This window comes from Protopterus annectens, chromosome 3.part1 (genome assembly GCF_019279795.1).
Source record: "Protopterus annectens isolate FY-2018-M chromosome 3.part1, PAN1.0, whole genome shotgun sequence".
Taxonomy (NCBI): Eukaryota; Metazoa; Chordata; order Ceratodontiformes; family Protopteridae; genus Protopterus; species Protopterus annectens.
Genome location: NC_056732.1, coordinates 350,255,606 through 350,273,180, shown reverse-complemented (window position 1 = coordinate 350,273,180; position 17,575 = coordinate 350,255,606). Strand labels below are relative to the sequence as shown.

The 17,575-nt window shown below is 41.1% G+C and overlaps 1 protein-coding gene across 1 annotated transcript in view; it reads left to right on the top strand.

Moving 5' to 3' along the window:
• The window catches only part of TAX1BP1 (Tax1 binding protein 1), a 1,493,491-nt gene that overhangs the window by 1,135,919 nt on the left and 339,997 nt on the right, over positions 1–17,575 (top strand). The window lies entirely within an intron of this gene.

Genomic DNA, 17,575 nt, shown 5'->3' with positions numbered 1-17,575 from the left:
AATATAGTGAAATTAGTTAAGCATTGTTTTCTGTATTTGTGTGAACCTTTCCATCTACGTTATTTTTAATATTTCCAGTGACTGAAACTCTGGTGTTTATTGTAAATAGATATTTAGTATTTTCTTGTTCTTCGTATTATTAAATATATTTAACCTTTTCATTGTGTCTGGTCTTTTAGAGAATATTTTAACCTTTGAGAGAGTACATATATTTATTTGGTGACACCATGGCCACTCCTGAAAGCCTTGGTCAAACACTACCATTTGTAGTAGTATTAATTTTACTTAGTGTAATTGTTTACCCTTGTAAGAGGCTTAGTGTAGCTGGCTTTCCAGTGTTCTGGTGGCCGTATCTACCTTATAGTCTGGGCAGAGGGGACATAACTGTTAAGTCTGTGCTAGCCTTTCCCAGGTGTGTGTCTGTGTCTGTGTGTGAGCTACTTGGAGTTAGGGATACACAGCACTGGTTTCACAGAGAGGGTGGTGGAGGACTTGGCTTGGAATACTCAGCTGAGGACTCAGCTGTGTCAGTGGGAGTCTTATTTGGGGCCTGGAGAGAGAGGGATACTCAGCCCAAGGACTGTGTGTTCCCTGTGTGCTCTTAAGGTAAAATGTGCTTGGTGCAGAGAGCTGCATCTGGAAATAATTTGTGCATCCACTTTTATTCCAAGGGAACGTCCCTTACCTGTGTCACTGGTAAGGATTGAGGCTCATTGATTACTGGTCCAGAGCAGGGACATCACAAGGGGCCAGATTATGGGAAGATTGTGAAAAATACCACGTAGCGCCTGTTGATATTCATAGAACTGTAATTGTGCTGTCCTCAGAATACCAGAACTACAAATGCAGTATTGTGGAATTTGTATCAAATTCAAGGTTGCTGTATCTCACAATATTCCCTCTACTCTAAGGTACAGCAGTCTTGTAGTAAGGATATGTAAGTTGAAGTTTGTGGGAGGTAGTCCCCTCATTTGGGAAGGATGTACCTCTGCAAAAATTGCTTCAGTGAATTAACAGTGAACTTTGCAATTCATTTTTTTATTGTCATTTATTTTTTCAAATGTATGAAACCTTCAGTTGCAGGTCTAACACATGATGGGAAGCTGTGGTGATGTACACTGGTAGGCCTTTGTATGATTACCATGTAATACATTATGTTAGCATCTTCCCTGCACGAAACTTATTATGTAACCTTAGTTAGCTGTATTAGGTATTGTCAGTGAGGTACCTGCAAGAGGTATTTTCTGTGTTAAAGTTACAAAGTAGCACTAGTCCAGCTGTATAAAGTAGGCAAATCAAGGTATAATAAGGTCCTGTATCCTAAACATGCAGTGTCGTATGTACATAAGATAGGCATCTTCTTTGTGGTCATCATTTAACCACCTCAGTGGTATTTTGGGTTACCTGCCAAGGTAACCCAGTACTTGCTAAATTTCAAAAATCCTTTCGCTCTCCGTCTTTCTGTGATAGTTGATTGGTTAAGCATATCTTGAGAGGGAAGCCTTTAGCTGTCATAGGAAGTGAATACGGGCTTTTTCACTTCCACAAAGGAAGAGAGGAATGTAGCTGAAGCCAGAGTCATCTAGCATGAGTAAATTGACAGCTAATCACAATACCGTATAAAAAACAAATCCAACAACAACATAATGAAAGAGGTTGAAACCCACCACAGCTATGCACAATCTGCGGGTGGAGAATGGTTGCTGCCAGTGAGGCAGTGAGAAATTCAAACATCTTACTGTTACAGGTAAGTAGGATTTGCACAACTGTACAATGGTCACCATTCCCACTGCCTCAGTGGCATTTTGGGTAGATTCCCAAAGCTTACCCTACCTGGGAGGTGGAACGATAAGGATCCACATACCACTGGAGGATGATCCTAGCAAAGTGGGCTGTGGACTAGTATGTAGTGCTTTGTTGAAGGTATGATCGGAGGACCAGGTTGCTGCCTGTAAAATGTTGTAGAGTCCACTTCTTTCCAGTATGCTATCAAAGAGGATAATGCTCTAGTTGAGTGAGCCTTAACCTTGCCTGGAAGAGATTTACCATGGTGGAAGTAACAGAAAACAGTAGCAGAGGACAACCTTCATGCAAAACCTTACTTAGAGATGGTTCGACCATTCTTAAACCCCATATAGAATACAAACAGCTGTTTAGCACTCCAAAATGACTTTTTTCTGTCACGGTGGTACCTAAGCTGCCTGTGCACATCCAAGATATGTACAATCATTTCTCTCGTTTTTTTTTTTGGATAAGGATAGAACACTGAGAGATTGATGGGCTGATTCAAGGTAAATTGAGAAATAGCTTTAGGCATGAATGATAGATTGGTGCTTAATATAACCCTGTCCTTTTGAAAAATCTGATAGAATTGACCCACCAAGAGATTCATTCATTCATGTCCCATGATAGTAACAGATGTGACCCCCTTCAGGTATATCCTTGATTTACAGTCTTCTTTCTGTGCCAGCCACAGTCATTAATGCACTATCTGGCATCCTGATAACTGGAAACTGATATGAATATTTGTGAAAACTGTTGTATAGACCTTTTATAGTAGCTTTGTTGATGTTTCAGCAGGAGTAGTAGACAGTAAGAATCAAAACAGCTTGTTTGTGTGAATAGGGGTTTTTCTACCTAAGTTTGCGTTATGTCAGTTTGTTGTGTAATGTTATGTTCTTGAGCTCATAGAGGATTATGATTGTTCTCCAGTCATAATCTCAACATATGTGTTGCAGAAATGAGTGTCATGAAATCTGGTAAATCATGACATCTATTTTGAGAAACCTTAATTGGTTATGATTGAAGAAAAAAGGATCACATTGTTTTCATGCTCTGATTCCCACTTGGCTTCAAGCCTCTCTCCCACCAGACATTTGGCCCAGTTCCTCCCAGAATTAGTGCCCCTCAGCTTACTTGTTCTCCTGAAGACAAGGGTTGCTCCATCTGGGAATGGTGCCGTCACCCACTCCGGGATCAAGGTTTTAGTTTAAGGACCTAGCATCTGATATTCGGTGGGCCACTGTGATGTATGCACATTGCACACATCTCAGTGCATGCTTAATCAAGGGCCCTGTCCCCCCCTTGTAGACTGCACATGTGCATGATCACCTGTATCCACTAAGATTTCCTCCATGTAAGTGTGTGCCAGTGCACAACCCCTTACCCCAAAGTGAGGGAAGCTGCCTTAGCCACACCTTTCCTCTTTTCCATGCATCATCTTCAGGTCTCCAAGCCACTAATCAAACTCTGGTAAAATAGGTCATAGTTAGGGCTTTATCTGCAGTGGAGCTGGGAAACCATCTCCTAATGCGTTGTAGTACATGGAGTTTTAGCTTCTGTGGTTTGCTATCATTTACACCGAGAGAGTGAGAGAGAGAAAGTGTTAAGAGGAAGTGTTCACGATTGAAAGATGCAAGACACTTAACATTGCTAGACAAAGGACAGAAGCAACATGTCCTTTTGACCTGCCAACAATTTTAAAAGCAGTTAGATACTTCATTCTGCCTCACTTTGTCTGTTTGGCAGCATGAAGTGCATCGCAGCTTTACTTGTTAAATGTTTCCTTTGCTGTTCCGCAGTGCCTGTTGCGTGTATTGCAGAGCAAGAATAAACATAGCAGCACTGAAAGATACATAACAGAAAATGTTATACACTTTCCTGATGTCAGAAAAATGCATATCAAGTTTACATTTTTGCACAGTCTTTTGAAATCTGACTTAAAAAGTAATCCCTTCCCTTATTTCAAAAGATCAAGCAGGTTTCATGCCCAATAGACATACATGGGATGACACTTTAACCATGGAGACCATGATTAACATTACCAAGAAAGACAAAAATCCAAGATATGCCATGATTCTGGATGCATGCAAAGCATTTGATAGGGTTAACTGAGAATTTCTAGTCACCGTTCTATTACATTATGATATACCCTTACATTTTATTAATTGTGTCTTTCGGCTTTTCCCGGTTGGGGGTCGCCACAGCGGAACTCCAGTCCGCTAATGATTGGCAGTAGAGTTTTATGTGCTGGCTTGCCGGGCCTAATGCACAACCTTCAACGAAGGAACGCCCGTTCACGCATGTCACCACACAGAAGACGCTCTGAGAATCGAACGGACAACGTCTAACTGTGAGGCGACAATGCTACCGCAGCACCACCACCACCGTCTTAAATTTTATATAGTAGTGCCTATACACGCCTATATATCAACAAGAAATTTTCACAGCCAATAAAAATCTCTAATACAACCTGACAGGGATTCCCCCTCTCTCTCCTTCTTTTTAACCTCTACTTAGAACCGTTCTTTCTACTCTTACTACAGAAAACAACACCACTCAATACCCAAAATATTACGTACCAAAATAAGTCTGGACGCCTTTGCTGATGACTTGAACCTATATTTTGAACACCCCATATCAGACACTAAGAAGTTAATCACAACCCTGAATACCTTTATATATATTTCGGACTATAAGGTTAATCAAGACAAATCTTGTCTTTTCCCGATTAACCCCTTAGCTCACAGAGAATTTTTTTCTAGACTCTCCATTTCACATAGTATACTCCTTCAAATATCTAGGGATTAGTTATGACCATGCCACACCTTCTGTACTACACTCCAACTTAATGAAAATATGATCAACTATATCTCAAGATATGGCCAGATGGCAACAGTTGAAACTATCTATGCTTTCTAAAACCTCTATTATTAAAATAAATATCCTCCCAAAGATTCTTGATCTCTTCCATGCATCTCTTTCCTTCATCTGAAGAAGGAAAGGTACTAGCTTTTCCGAAAGCGGTAAATAAATAAGTGTGATTTTATCTGCTGCCCCGGTTTTTTGCTTGCTTTTTTGTTTTAAAAGTTTTGGAGTCTCTTTCCTTCATTCCCAATCTATTCTTCTCGAAAATACACAAAGCATTTGCGAAATTCATATGGCACCCAAAATCAATCAGAGTGTCCTACCTAAGACTTACACTTCCAAAAGATAAAGGAGGTCTTGGTATGCCAGACCTACAAATTTATTACAGAATTTTACATGCTAATAGACTAACTAGAATTGCTAATCACAAGCCAAACGATCAAATGAGGTCCCCCCTCTGGGTTAATATGTGGTTTAACCACGTCTTAAACAATAACTTTAACCCCAAAGCTCTTCCCTTTATAGACCCAATTGTTCTTAAGAAATTAAAATTGCACCATATCCTAAAGGATAAAATAAAATCCTTTCATGAACTAGTTAAAGCCATTAAATTGGAAAAAAAGTGCTCCTCTTATTACAGCCTATTCATCTAAACCCTAATCTCATGCTGAATAGAAATGTTATTAATTTGTCCAACTACCCTCAAATCAAAGAATATACCTTATGGGATATCCATAAATGTAGGAATTCATCCCTTACAAAACTATGATACCCTAAACTTATCTAAAAAATATATTATAATTCTGCGCCATTTAAGGGAACTTATTGCCTCTCTGCCTTATACTCTCATTATAAATGAAGTATATCTCAACCAGGTCTCTAAATTAATGGACATTTTAACCATTACCAAGAGCATGTTATCCCTAGCCTGTAAGTATATTAATTCAATACTTCACCAAGATAGTGTTATTTGCAGACTAGTGGAACTAGCAAGGATCAAATTTATCAGAACAGAAATTATCTGGCATTAAATCTATTTTTCTTTCTCCCCATTCAAGAAACTTACATACACCCAATTCATAATCAACAATCTATACTCCACGCCAGTCCGCTTAAACAAATGTAACCCGAATATTTCAACTGCATGCCCCTGTTGCTCCTACCCTCAAGGTGACATTCTATATATGTTATGGTTTTGTAGATATTCCCACTCAATTTGGTCCTCTCGTAAGGTGAAATTAGATAAAATGGGATACCACAAATCAACCCTCTCATGGGAGATGGCACTTTTACATATCTCAAATAATAATACTTAGAAATTTAAATTTCACATCTAATAACTCTCTGTTTACTAGTCAAATTCTACATTACCAAAAACTGGTTAGATCTTACTAAGATGTCATGGAGTGGTTTCAGGAACATGGAGTTCAAATACATTACTTCACAAAAATTATTAATAACAAGTCCTAAGAAACGCACCTATTTTCAGAAGTTCTGGAATACACTATTTGAACTTTTGTCTGATAATTAAAAATCTCTTGTGCCAAGAATGGCTAAAACTAAGAACCATTCAGATCTGTGTTTCTGTAACTTTCCCTTCCCCTCTCTCACTTCACCCTTTTGATGTGTGGCTCAGAATCATGTTTATCTTCTTTTATTTAAATTTCTGAATTGTAATCATAGGCAGTGTTTTATAGCTTAATTGAAGTTTCTGCTTGATTATTTAAATATACTTCAGTTATTTTAGTCCAGGGGTTTATCCCAAAGCAGCACTTTGTATATAATGTAGATAAGAATTGTCTTTGTATGTTATCCTCTTTATGAACAGTCATGTTAATCTGCATCTCTCTTTTGTTTTGCTCTTTTTGGTTGATGTATATACAATGGTGTTCAATAAAAGTTCAATTTGAAAAAAAAAAAAGAAATCTGGCACATGTGTATGTCGTTGTATATCACATGGATGTCATTAAGATCAAGGAATAATGGGTTCATGAGAACTGAAAGGACATTTGTTACTTTTAAGAAATCCCTTTAACTTTAATGGACACATTTCTATTTTCCTACTTTGAGACGACACATTTCTTAAGCTGTTACTAGTGTACTTTGCAGATATTTAGGTAATAGATCTTCACACTTGTGCTATAGCTATATGCTGAAAGGCTGCTTTTAGTAATATGCACATAAAGAGCTCCATCATTTCTGCTAAGCAAAGTTATCTCTGCCATGCTTCATATTTTATGACTGCAATGCACATGGCCTTGATTTATTATTTAGTAGGTTCATAGGAGATTACTATATGGCCCATAGGGGCAAGAGGATGGCATAGGTTTGTGTCTAAGCCTTAAGTATTTTACAGATTGCCTCTGGGACATAGGTACTTCGCTAGGTTTGAATTTGCAGTTCCCTGTCCATTGATCCAAGTTGCATTAGAAGATGGCCAAGAAAAGGCTCTGCTTAACGTGAATAGGAAGCCTATTCCAAAGAAGGGGCAATCTCCGAGACACACATCTGACTCTTTAGCATGTTTTGTTTTGAGTTGCTGACAAAGTTTACATCCCTAGGTCAGGTGACCCTCGTGCTGCTTGTCTTGCAGATGTGTAGCACCTCTATCAAGGATGGATTTGTGAGTGCCTTGTAGGTCAGGCATGGGTCTTCTCATAGTAATTGGTAGCGACAGAGTAAAGGGGTAGAGCGGTAGAGCTTTTAGCCTGTCTGCATATATGACATGTTATGTACACTGTATATTTTCTTTTTGAGAAACCTCTGAGGTCACTCCAGCTGTTGTAAGTGCATAGTCAAGTACACGCCAAATGGCACATTGTACTCTATTGTTAGTCTAATTAGAGAGGAGTACAGTGGGACTAAAACTTCCTTGGATTTGGATGCCATACCTTTACTTATAAATTGTTCAACCTAGAAGGGCTTCGTAACCACCGTGACACATGGCATTCAAAGTTCAAGCTACTGTCTGTGTACCTAGATCTCTCACCTGTGAGTCTACTCTTAGGGGTCTGCTGTTAATGTTGTAATTTGGAAGAGTATTTGACTTCCCAAAGGGTATGATGCATTTTTTGTATTTATTTTTAGGCCATGGCTCTGGTACCAATCATTTGTCTGACATAGTACCACCTGAAGGATATCTACATCGATGTTCATCATGTTTCACTGTTGCAGTCATTACAATTGGGTTATCCTGCTGGCAGGGTAGCCGCAGTCGGCCTGAATTCCAAAGTCTAGCTGTCGCCTCCTCCCTGACGGCAGTGTGCTAGGGGTATAAAAGATGCAGCTGACACCATTTTCTTCGGTCTTTTTTGCCACAAGGTGCCCGAAGCAAAAGCAGTTCGCAAGTGCCGGTCGGCCGACTGCTGACATTTTCGTGTTCGGATCCCAAGTCTTCATTAAAAGCTAAATACCCCGTTGGGGAAACTTTTTCTTGCTCCAGTCCGATGTCAGAAAAAGCTAATAATTTTATTTCTTGTGGGAAGCAAATACCTCATAAGGACTTCCATTCTTACTGTATTCCTTGCCTAGGCCCTGATCACGACGTTGCTAATTGTCGGTTTTGTGCTAGATTTAACCAATGCACTATTAAGCGTCGGTACGATTTTGCATTTCACTATTTTGGCAGAAGATTTAATTACAAGAATATACAAAAATGAAAACTCCGCTTTATCTCAAAAGGAATGTTGTTAAGGGTCAGATGATTAGGGTTTCAAGAATGACATCAGACCAAAACGACTTTATTAGAGAGGTTGATTTCGTTCATGGTATGTTCAAGGAAAGAAAATATCCTGAAAAGATGATACAGAATATTAAAAAAGAAATAATAAAGAATCGAGATACAAAATATAGCCCACTACTGAGGAATGAGGGTATTGCCAATATTACACTAAACACCATAGGTACACCCGAGAGGAAGAACAATGAGGGAGACACGAATATGATTGGCTATATAGGAAACGGTAGTTTGGCATCTGAAGTGGAAATTCCATGATTGATTTTAACATATTATTCTGATATAGGATGGATGAATAAATGTATTAGTGGAATTTGGAACATGTTCAGTAGAATGCCTACTAGAGTCCAAATTTTCCAGCAACCTCTCAAATATTGTTATAGGAGAAACATGAATCTTAAAAATATATTGGAGAAAAAGAGGGGTGAGATAAATGAAGGGGCACAAACTAAGGTAGGTACACAAGTGTGGTAGATGCGCACAATGCTCTTTTATAGCAGGCGAAAAGGAATTAAATATTCCAAGTATTGGATTTAAATTGAATAGTTATATATATTCCAGTTGTTACACAAAAGAAGTGGTTTATTTAGCTTTATTGTAAGACATGCTGGGCCTATTATGTGGGGAAAACTGAAAGGAATCTGAGAACTCGAATTTATGAACATGTAAGGGACATAAACAAAAAGAACGAAAATAATGCACTTTATAGACATATACACTAAGACGTAAGAATATGAATATCAAGTTTTGGGTATTGGAAGAGGTGAAACAGAGAGAGAGGGGTGGTGATTGGGAGACGTTTTTGGAATATCGTGAAATGATATGGCAGATTAGATTAGATTCAAGTTCCCATTTGGGCATGAATGATCATATTTTTATAAAACCAGCCCTGAAGTTGTTGTCATTGAATCCCAAGAGAAAGTAACAACCAACATTTGATATATTTATGATTATTATAAATTTCCCTTTGAACTAAATACACATAGTTTTTCAGTCATTTTTTATCATTACTGACACTACTATATCTTATCAATCTGTCCTATTTATTAGACAGGAATATACATAATTCTGTCATTGCATATATACATATACATACACATTCTTTTATATATGTTATTGTTTATACATGTTACATCTGTTATAAAGATAACATATATATTTTTTAATATTTACGTACTTTTGTATGTTGACATATTTTATTATTATTATTGTGCATTTATTATTTTTTAGGGGATTCATACATATTGTGTACCAATTTTAATTAATATATATTGTATATACCAGCTAGTCTATTAGGCATATACATGGCAGCATTCCTTATTATTTTATAATTTTACAATTCTACAATATGATATATTTTATAATTTTATAATTCTACAATATGATGTTTAGCAATGGGATACCAACCTTCGTGGAATAAAATAATTTTTTCTTTACATAATATTAACTTAGTAATACATATATATGTTCTTTAATAGGGAACAGTGTAACTTGATTATATTTTATTGTATTTAACTTTAATATAATTGTATTCATCACCATGACAACTAATTGAATGATATGGAGGGATATTTAAACAGTGGACTGTTTAACAGTAATTGATTCTGATGAAGTCTCAATGCACTAGATGAAAGCGCGCTAAATCTAGTTATGTTTTTTATGAATTAAAGTGTTTTGTGTTCGTGGTTTGCTCAGTGCTCGTTTTTTTTTTTTTTTTTTAGAGCAGTATTTGGTGTATTTCTGTGGAGGACAGCCTTTATTGTACCATACAGCAGAGTTTTCATTTTCATTTTTGTGTATTCGTGGATGTTCATCGTGCATACAGCTGCAGTCATAACAGATGGGTTCTCCTGCCATCAGGCGGGTCCTCGGTCGGCCGAATTCCAAAGTCTAGGTCCGGCGTCGGTTGTCGTCGCTTCTTCCCTGACGTCAGTGCGACAGGGGTATAAAAGAACCAGCCGACGCCATTTTCTTCAGTCTTTCTTGCCACGCGGTGCCCGAAGCAGAAGCGGTTCGCAAGTGCCGGTCGGCCAGCTCCTGAGATTATGAAAATTTGGAAACCGAAGTCTTCTTAAAAGCTAAGTACCCCGTTGGGGAAACTTTTCTTGCCTCAGACCGATGTCAGACAAAGTTAATAATTGTATTTCTTGTGAGAAGCAAATACCGCATAAGGATTTCCATTCCCTCTGTATTCCTTGCTTAGGCCCAGACCACGATGTCTCGGTCTGTCGCTTTTGTGCTACATTCAACAAACGCACTATTAAGCGTCGGGTGGAGTTCGCCCAGCATTTTTTTGGGAAAGCATTTAACTATACTATGCCGTCGGATACTCCGACTCCGGTTTTGTCTAAAAAACGCAAAGACAAGGACCGACACTCGAGGTCCGCGGCCTCTACCGACACCACGCCAAAGCCGACTCCACGTGGTCCGGTTCTCAGCGAGGCGCCTACGCAGTCCCTGATTACCGCCGACACATCTTTGGCGGTGTCTCCTGTACCCGAGGTCACAGGCTCCTCGGCCCCCACCCCGACTACAGATACCGACGCCACTCTTGGCGTTGAAACACAGAATGTGGACAGGTCCACCTCCACTCAAGGTGTCTTCAGACCTTCCTCTTCTTTCTCCATCAAGGCTTTCACCAAGTCTAAAGCATCCATGCACTCTGAGACCAGCTACACAGGGCCCATCTCCAGGCCCCATGCCTAAGAAACAGATGCTTAAAATGGCTGAGGATTTAATTACTCTAATCAGAGGTTCTCAGCCACCTCCGGACAAAAGGCCCAGAGTGGAGGAAGATTCCCCCTCCTCTGATCAGGGCTCCATTATTTCAGAACACTCTGATGATCAGGAACAGTATTACTCCCCTTTTGAAGACTCTGATGCAGAGGAGTCTATTCCTTCTGTATCCCTCCCTGAGGATTACTCATTTGGGGAAACTTTGCATACCTTAAGGGAATACTTCCACTGGGAAGGCCAGGATTATTCAGATTCCAAGAAAAGGCTCAGGGAATTTCTTTTGTTACCCCAGCACAGGCCTCTGGCTATACCTCCTGTCTTGGACATCCTAGATGATGTTTACTCGGAGGCCTGCCTTAACCCGGACTCTCTACCTCCAGCTCCAGTTAAGCCTGACCGGTACTACAGGGTTCCTGATTCACACCATTTTCTATACAAAAGCCATGCTGCTGACCTAGAAACCATCTCACAAGGGCCCAAGGGAGTTAAGGCCTCCATTGCCAAAAATCCATTGCCTTCCGAGAGATTCCAGATCCTTAGAAAGGTGGGGAAAAAAGGTATACACCTCGGCTACCTTATCCATGAGGGCCTTAAACTGTCAGTTTCATATGCTAAAATACCAACAGTTTCAGTTAACACAATTGAAAAGTAAAATGTCACAACCTGAACAACCAGACTTGAAGGAGTTGCAGGATTTGATGCATATTGTAGAACAAGTGGGTAAACATACCTTACAATGTGGTTTTGATGCTCTAGAGGCCTCATGTAGAGCTGCTGTTACAGGCTCAGTCATACGTAGGCATGCCTGGCTCAAGGAACAAGCCTTGCCTGATCATGTCAAAGCTAAATTACTAGACGCCTCTCTTCAAAAGGATGTACTATTTGGGGCTAATGCTGAGGAAGTATTACGGAAAATGGAGGAAAAGGCTAAATCAATGCAAACTGTGAAAGAATTTCTGCAGGTTCAACCCCCACGTTTTAGTAGAAATTGGCCTTCCAAAAACTGGTCCTTTTCTGTCACAGACAGACCCCAAAGAGGCAGATACAGGCGCCCTAGGAGCAGAGGACAATCACAAGGATCGTATAGAGGCAGACAATGGCAAGCTCCTACACAAAGAGGTAGTGAGGACAACTCGCAATCTTTCAGAAAGCAAACTCAATGACTTTCCCCTTTGCATGCCAACCAGGTCTCAAATGGCAGCTGCCTTAGGAGGAAAGCTGGCACTATTTTCAAAAAATTGGCATGTTGTCACAAAGGACAAATGGATCCTGGACATTATAAACAGAGGCTACAAATTCCATTTTCATACCCTTCCAAAAATGAGAGGCATGCCAAACCTGCCATACAATCAAAGGGCAGAGGCACAAAGGCAAATTTCAGATCTCATAAACATGAAAGCTATTCAAGAGGTACCTACACATGAACAAGGTCAAGGTTTTTATTCCAGGCTATTTCTGGTGCCAAGGAAGGGAAAAGATTGGAGACCTATTTTGGATCTTTCCATCCTAAACACATTCCTACTCGTACCAAAATTCAAGATGCTCACTCTACAGCAACTTCTTCCCATGCTGGGCAAGGAGTCTTGGCTGGTAACATTGGACCTCAAGGAGGCATACCTGCATGTCCCAATCAGACAAAATTGCAGAAGATACCACAGATTTCTTGCAGGTTCAACCCATTATCAATTCTCTGCATTGCCCTTTGGCTTATCTACTGCCCAGAGTATTCACGAAATGCCTGGCATCAGTAATTGCCTACTGCAGACTTCAAGGGATACAAATATACCCTTATTTGGACGACTGCCTGATCCAAGCAGACAGCAAGCACATTCTTCTGAAACATCTGGCTTATGTAATAATGTTATTAAACTCTCTGGGATACACAGCCAACAAAGAGAAATCAAGGCTAATACCCTCTCGGAAGATAATTTTCCTGGGTGCCAATTTGGACACAAACACCCAGATGGCCTACCTCATGCCAGAGAAGCAGGGGCAACTAATTCAATACTTCAGAACACTGGCAAATTGCACCAGGCTGACTGCAAGGAAAATCCTGCAGGCTCTGGGATTCATGGCATCTTGCATCTTACTAATCCCATGTGCAAAGCTGCATATGAGAAAACAACAATGGTACCTAAAAAACCTATGGTCTCAACACAGCCACAGTTTGGAAACAATAATACCACTAATTCCATGTCTGCAAAAGGAATTTCTGTGGTGGGCTCAAGCATGTCAAACAAACACAGGTCTTCCATTCAGCAAGCCTCAAGCAAATCAAGTCATCACAACAGACGCCTCGGACTACGCCTGGGGGGGCGCACATGACAGACCGGTGCATTCAGGGCAATGGTCCCAAAAAGAAAAGCACCTTCACATCAATCAAAAAGAAATGCTAGCAGTAATAAATGCTATTATAGCTTTCAGGGACCTTCTACAACCAGGTCAACTATTGATAAGAACGGACAACACCACAGTTATGTGGTACATAAACAAGCAGGGAGGAACACATTCTTACCCCCTATGCAGACTGGCCATGTCACTTTGGAACATGTCCATGGACTTACAAATGGAACTACAAGCACAGTACTTGCCAGGCAAGGAAAACACGCTGGCAGACAATCTAAGCAGGAATATGACAGATCCACACGAATGGAAGTTGCATCCAAAAGTTTTTACAGAAATAATCCAAGAATGGGGAAGGCCAGACATAGATCTCTTTGCCTCCCACAAAAATCATCAATTGACAAAATTCTGCTCAAGGATCTTCCATCCAAAGGCCTGGAGAGTGGATGCTCTCTCTTTCAGTTTGACATCAATGACAGTTTATGCCTTCCCGCCTCTTCCTCTGCTGCCCAAAGTCCTATTGAAGACCAGAGCAGACAGACCAAAGATGATCCTCATTGCTCCGGACTGGCCAAGGCAACACTGGTACCTCTGAGGAGCCTGACGCATTCCCCACCATGGACCCTGCCTCTAATGCCTCTTCTTCAGACTCAGCACAGCTTCAAAACTCTTCACAGTCAGCTAAAAACACTCAATCTAGCCGCATGGAAGATTCCTTAGCATCACAGCAGGCCCTACTCTCCAAGGAGGTGCAGGATGTCATTTTGGAGGCCAGAAGGCCATCAACTAGAAAGGCTTACTCCGCAAAATGGAAACGTTTTTGCGTCTGGAATGAGAAAAAGGGCCAGGACCCTGGAAAACTGAATTTACCTCAAATACTACAATATTTGGCAGAACTGCTAAGCAGTGGACTTTCGTTCTCCTCCATCAAAATCCATGCCTCAGCCATTTCTGCAGAATACAACACTGATCCACCTTTATTCTCTCACCCTCTCTTAAGACAGTTCCTCAGAGGGGCTAAGAATTTTAGACCTCCAAGGAAACAACCAATGCCTGCTTGGGATCTTAATTTCATTCTGGAAAAACTGACCTTGCCTCCTTTTGAGCCAGCTGCCTCATCAGATTTGCAATATTTGTCCTGGAAAACAGCTTTCCTTCTGGCTATCACTTCAGCTCGTAGAGTTTCAGAACTACAGGCTCTCATGGCTGTCCAGCCTTTTATCATCTTCCATCAGGACAGAGTTTCCTTACGAACCAACCCATCCTTTATGCCTAAAGTGGTATCCAGGGTAGCTTTAAATCAGGCCATACATTTACCTACTTTTTATCCTAATCCTCAAAACAAGGGGGAGAGATTACTACATTCCTTGGACATCCACAGACAACTGCGTTATTATTTGGACAGAACAAAGCCTTTCAGAAAAGCAGAACAGCTCTTTGTGGCCTATGCGGTAGGGGTTCAAGGAAAGCCAATTTCCAAACAGACAATCTCAAAATGGATAGCACACTGCATACGCTTTTGCTATTCTTTTCATGGCAAAACTGTGCCTACAGGCATTAGAACCCATTCCACCAGGGCCACAGCCACCTCTGCAGCCTTCCTCAGAGGAGTACCTATCAAGGATATTTTGGAAGCAGCCACTTGGAGTTCTGTGTATACCTTCTCCAAGCACCACAACCTACCATTATACTCCAAATCTAGAGCAGGCTTTGCCACTGCAGTCTTGCAGGGCATTTTGGCTCCTCCTAGTTCCACCTAGTGCCTACCACCCCTTTCTTAGCTTTGGGATTCTACCCATCTGTTATGACTGCAGCTGTATGCACGATGAACATAGTACAGTTTTGTACCTACCATAAATGTAGATGTTCGAGTGCTAATACAGCTGCAGTCCAGGTTTCCCTCCCTCCTTCCCCTCTAGGGGTTTTCTTTTATGGTGTATTTGCTTGCAACTACTGTTTTTTGATTATATTGCATTGCATTATTACATAATTTTATGTATTGCCTTCCTTCTGGGGCATGGCCGGCCTTAGACATCTGGGGCAAGTAAACTGGGAAGGGGCAACATGGCGTGGCATGGCGCGGCTGGTTCTTTTATACCCCTGTCGCACTGACGTCAGGGAAGAAGCGACGACAACCGACGCCGGACCTAGACTTTGGAATTCGGCCGACCGAGGACCCGCCTAACTGCAGAAGAACCCATCTGTTATGACTGCAGCTGTATTAGCACTCGAACATCTACATTTATGGTAGGTACAAAACTGTACTTTTGTTTTGCTGGTGCGATTTAATTACAAGATGTCTGATAGCCATCCGACTACCGCAATTCAAAAGAAACGCAAAGAAAAAGAAAAGGACAGGCATCCGAGGTCCAAAACTGACGACGAGGCTTCTTCTAAGCCAGTCGCTGGTTCTCAGTGAGGCGCTTTCGCAGCCCCTGACACGTGCTATTTCAGAGCCGCAGGCTGCTTCTGACTCCCACGTGGAGCCGACTAGGCCGCTGGAAACTCAAGGTATTGGAACCTCGGAAACTATTCCCTCAGATGGGTCTGGAGCCGCTGAGCAGGCATCGGCTTCTGAGGGTGTTTTCAGGCTTACACAGTTATATGTTAAAATGACTTCAGCTTCAAAGACTAAAGCATCTCTAAAGACAAAGAAACAAGTACAAGAGCCCCTTGGACAGGCCTCCATGCCTAAAAAACAGATGCTCAGAATGGCCGAAGACCTAATTACTTTGATCAGGGGTTCCCATCCCCCTCCTGATGAGGCCTAGGCAAGCGACAGAATATGAATCTTCAGATCAGGTTTCCATTTCTTCTGATTCTTCTTCTGATCAGGAATACTCTCTTCCTCCCTATGAGGATTCTGATGTTGAAGAATCTATCCCTTCAGCCTCTCCTCCTGAGGATTATTCTTTTGGGGAAACTCTGCATACCATGAGGGAGCATTTCCACTAGGAGAGCAAAGATTATTCAGAATCCAGGAAAAGGCCCAGAGACTTCCTTTTACTACCTCAGTACAGGCCCCTTGCTATTCCACCTGTGTTAGACATTGTAGATGACTCTTTACCTCCAGCTCCTGTTAAGCCAGACAGATAATACAGGGTTCCTGATTCACATAAATTTCTTTTTAAGAACCCTGCTGCTGACCCAGAAACTATCTCTCAGGGTCCCAAAGGGGTCAAGGCTTCCACTGCAAAAAACCCTACCCCCTCTGACAGGGATTCTAGGGCACTGGACAGATGGGGAAAAAAGATTTACACTTCTGATACCTTGGCTATAAAACCTTTAAATTGTCAGTTTCATATGCTTAAATATCAGCAATATATTATGTCACTGCTTAAACATAAATTGTTGATAAATTCTGAATGTGCAGAAAACAAAGAAATGCAGGATTTATTGCATGCAGCTGAGCAAGTGGGAAAGCATACTTTGCAATGTGGTTTTGATTCTCTGGAGACCTCATGCAGGGCCGCTGTTATGGGTTCTGTCATTAGGAGGCATGCTTGGTTAAAGGAACAGAATCTGCCCGATCATGTTAAAGCAAAATTATTAGATGCTCCATTATAGCATGATACTTTGTTTGGTGTTAAAGCAGAAGAGGTGTTGAAGAAAATGGAGGACAAAGCTAAATCTATGCAAACAGTCAAGGATTTCTTACAGGTACAGCCTCCAAGATTTAGTAGGCACTGGCCTACAAAGAATTGGTCCTTTCCAGTGTCAGACAGGCTACAAAGAGGCAGATACAGACGCCCTAGAGGCAGATCCCAGCCCCAAGGCTCATACAGGTCTAAACAATGGTTCTACCTCCAAAAGTGGAGAAGACAAATCACAGCCATACAGGAAACAGTCCCGATGACTTCCCCCTGCCTGCGCCAAGCACTTATCTTCTGGCAGCACCTTTAGGGGGAAAACTAGCATTTTTTTCTCAAAATTGGCACATAATATCCCAGGACAAATGGGTCTTGGATATAGTGTCGCAAGGCTACAGGTCGCAAGGATACAGGTTTCACTTTCACACCCTGCCAAGGGCAAACAGTTTGCCAGACCTGCTAAAAATCAATGGGCAGAGGCACAAAAGCAAGTGTAATCCCTCATGGACATGAGGGCCATTTA